This window comes from Nymphalis io, chromosome 6 (assembly GCF_905147045.1).
Source record: "Nymphalis io chromosome 6, ilAglIoxx1.1, whole genome shotgun sequence".
Classification (NCBI taxonomy): Eukaryota; Metazoa; Arthropoda; class Insecta; order Lepidoptera; family Nymphalidae; genus Nymphalis; species Nymphalis io.
In genome coordinates this window covers 8,848,648-8,853,127 of record NC_065893.1, presented here as the reverse complement: position 1 = coordinate 8,853,127, position 4,480 = coordinate 8,848,648, and positions in this window count along the sequence as shown.

The following is a 4,480-nucleotide window of genomic DNA, read 5'->3' as shown; positions in this document are numbered from 1 at the left end:
ATCACCTACCAGAATGAAGTTTGATTAATTTAGTATTGAAACTCATACTTTTAGGTTATATTTTTTATCGCACGACTATCATACGAGTGAGAAGCGTCAAACTTAAATCTTCATTCTTCAGCAAATAAAGCGCTGCGAAAGAACTTACATCATTTTAAAATTATACGTCAAATAATAAATCTTATTCATAATAATAACTTAAGAAGAAACGTTTCACCAACTTAGTTAATCATATTCAAACAGAAATGTTTTAATGAAACCTTTATTCTTTGAATAAAACGAGGCGTTTTATACATGTGTTGAGTAAGGTCAAAAGCGCTTCATTGCTTACAGTGCAGAGCTCTACCTTTTATACTCTAGCACTAATAATTATAAAATAAATAAGTCAATTTACTATTTAAATAATGCTTAATAAAATATAAAATTATACCCGGAATTCTATTTATATGTAATATAATATTAAATATTTATTTATATTGATATAATATGCTTTAAAAACTACGTACAACTATCGACATCTAGTGAGAGAGACAGATAATACTTGTAAGTAATAGCTTAAAATTATACGTCAAATAATAAATCTTATTCATAATAATAACTTAAGAAGAAACGTTTCACCAACTTAGTTAATCATATTCAAACAGAAATGTTTTAATGAAACCTTTATTCTTTGAATAAAACGAGGCGTTTTATACATGTGTTGAGTAAGGTCAAAAGCGCTTCATTGCTTACAGTGCAGAGCTCTACCTTTTATACTCTAGCACTAATAATTATAAAATAAATAAGTCAATTTACTATTTAAATAATGCTTAATAAAATATAAAATTATACCCGGAATTCTATTTATATGTAATATAATATTAAATATTTATTTATATTGATATAATATGCTTTAAAAACTACGTACAACTATCGACATCTAGTGAGAGAGACAGATAATACTTGTAAGTAATAGCTTAAAATAAATTTCGTACTATCCATGTAAGTTTTAAAATCAAGTAAATTTATATTATTTAGATATAATAAAAAAAAATGCCATTCCATAAACATCTTATATATATAGTTCAATAGTTTGTATATTTTAAAAAAATATACAGTCTAATCACGACATCTAGCGACATATTGTATTCATTACATAGCGTGAAGTTTAAAATGAAAAAATAAACAAGTTGTCTATGTATTAACCTAACGCAAAATTAGCACTGGTCTTTGATCGTATAATATTAAAAGTCTCATTTTATGTCCTACTAGCTGTGCGCGCGACTTTGCCCGCGTGGATTTTAGTTTGTGACTAATAATAATAGATAAAGTAGCTCGGCTTCTACTAGATTCAATTACAAGTATAAATTTCCCAAAATCGGCATCTGGAAGCAGCATCTAATCATACTAATGATCTAATAATTTAAAAAAAATAGTTATAGAAATTGGGTTCTAACTAAATTTATTGTTCATATTTTATACTAAGTTCAGTCATAGATTATATATTTTCGTTGTTACGAACGTGTGGTAGATGATTAAACGAAAAACTTACAATCACGTGGAATATCTTGAATAATTGAACACTGAGTATAATTAATAGTTGTACTTTGGTAACTTTCGTATACCATAATTAGTACACTTCTTGCTATGGTAATTTCGTCGATTCTCCATTAAAATTAAATACCATTTCATTTTTCGAAAAACTTTGTACTGCAAATTCAAATATATACTTAGATGACTGCTCATAGCACGACAGCCATAGTACTAACAACATATTTTTAGACTAGCTGTGCCCGCGGTTTCACCTGCGTATAAGTTAAAAATCATCACAATAGCAGACTTATAATAATTCAGTATATACAACATATTTAGTTTTATTTTCGTGGGATATTAGTATTTATTCGGTTTTTGCCGCACCAGGATCTAGATAGGGCAACATAGAATTGGAATCAACCCTCATTCCCTTAAATCTATTCCGATATACTTGAATGTCTTTCCCTGTGCTTTATTTATTGTGACTGCAAACGATATCTTCACAGGCTGTGTCCTTTTAAAACTAAAACGTAAATTTGTTTTTTATTAAATAAGTAATTATTATCAACTAACTAGTTCATTTTTCGCCCAGTGAATCGAAATTGCTTTTTAAAGAGGAAACGCTGCTAGCATTCTTGCCACCATTCCACGCGGTCACGATTTGTCCTATTTTTACCTATTTTTAATTTTTATGTATTTAAGGTTTTACTTGTCAAACTAACCGACTAAATATTAATTTAACAAAACCATGAAAAAAATATACGCGGCAACGAAGCGAAATACCTACCTAACCTATAAACCTTAACTTTCAAAGCTATTTACTAACCGAAAATAAAAACGTATGAGTATTTTCAAACAATCGACTCAACTACCCGTTGAAATAATATGTCGAAACTATAAAAAGTACTAAAAACTGTTTATAGTCTTATCTCCAATATCTTTCATAAGAATTAATATTTTATAAAAACGACTTTGCAAATTATTTTAGATCAAATTTGAAATATCTATGCAGGAGCGAGGTAACCGACGTGCCTAGCATAAGCTAAACCCTATTTAATATGATTGATCATATAGATCTGAGTTCAACTTACATTGGAAATATCTAAATCTGTTCATGTGGAGGAAACGCGTAAATGCGTTTTCCAGCGAATTAAAAAAAGTATTGTATTGTTATACTGGTATTTATGCATGAATGTTCACAAGCGTTACTTTCGTCTCACATGTCTTAACAGCTATACGAACTTCATTCGACACGTAAGATAATAAGCAGACGATTCAAATTTATTCAATAAAGCAATTCTTGTTTGTAGTAAAATACATTTTCAAATGAAGATGAATAATGTATTTTAATACGTTCAATGGAATTAAGCGATTACCAAGTAGCTATCAACAATTGAAAATTATTATCAATTGATTTTAATCAGATTCGTCTTAAAAATAAGTTAACAACGAACCTATATGGCCATTCATTTATGTTTGAAAACAATATCAACAGTCTACCTATCACCGATGGAAGCAATTAGAGAAGTGATATAACGAACAACTCACATAGAAATATGCTCATAAGAAAAATATTGTCTCAAAATATAAATACACTGTGGTATTTACATCAAAATCAGGCAACGTGATGTGCGTGCGGAGCTGCAATCACTTGATACGGAAAGCTAGCGGTCCTGATGGAAAACCAGCCATTGTGCTGAAGAAGTGCGCGGCGGAGCTGTCTCCTGTGTTCTCTCTCTTCGGGATGTGTGCCGGAGGCTTGGAGAAGAGCTAATGTGCAAGCGGTTCCCAAAAAAGGGGATCGGTCTGACCCGGCAAATTATCGACCAATAGCTATCACCTCAGTACTTTGTAAGGTGATGGAACGGATTCTAAACAACCAACTGATCCATTACCTAGAAGATCACTGTCTAATTAATGATCGTCAGTACGGGTTTCGACCAAAACGGTCCACAGGTGATCTTCTAACGTACGTAACACACCTCTGGGGTGAAGCTATCGACAAGCATGGAGAATCGTTGGCTGTCAGCCTCGATATCTCCAAGGCTTTCGACCGGGTCTGGCACAGAAGTCTTGTCTCCAAGCTACCGGCATATGGTCTGCCTGCTCAGCTATGCACCTGGATTGCCAGCTACCTACACAAGCGTAGCCTTCGTGTTTTAGTAGATGGTTGCGCTTCACAATTCTATGTAGTGAATGCTGGGGTCCCCCAGGGATCTGTGCTATCTCCCACACTCTTTCTTTTGCATATCAATGATATGCTCTCCCTTGGGAACATTGCTATGCGGATGATAGTACAGTGCATGGTGGATACCACGGACGCGCAGTGGCTGGGCGGGTGGAAACTGAGGAGAGGCGGGAGAATCTTGTCATTGAACTCAATAGGACGTTAGAGCTCATTGCCAAATGGGGTTCTGATAATCTTGTTGAGTTTAATGCCAAGAAAACACAGGTATGCGCTCTCACAGCGAAAAAGTCATTATTTTACCCTCATCCCTCCCTCTGTGGTATACCGCTGATGATACAAAGCAAAATCGCCATGCTGGGGATGGACGTTCGCTGCGACCTTAGTCCAAGGGATTACATCGAGGCTATTATAAAAAGAGCTTCACGGAAACTCGGAGTTCTGAACAAGGTGCGGCGTTTTTTCACGCCACAACAACTGTGCCTGTTATACAAAACACAGGTACGGTCTTGCGTTGAATATTGCTCGCACCTTTGGGATGGCTCCGCTAAGTACCTACTAGAGGCCTTGGACCGGTTGCAGCGACATGCAGTACGCATTATTGGCGACGTAAAGGTCACAAACACCCTTGAACCTTTACAATTGCGTCGCGAGATAGCAGCACTGAGCGCTTTCTATCGACTGTATCACGGCGACTGCTCTGAGGAATTATTCTCTCTAATTCCTGCTTCCCCCTTCCTTCTTAAGTCCACGCGAGCTGGTTCTCGATGTCACCGCCTAACT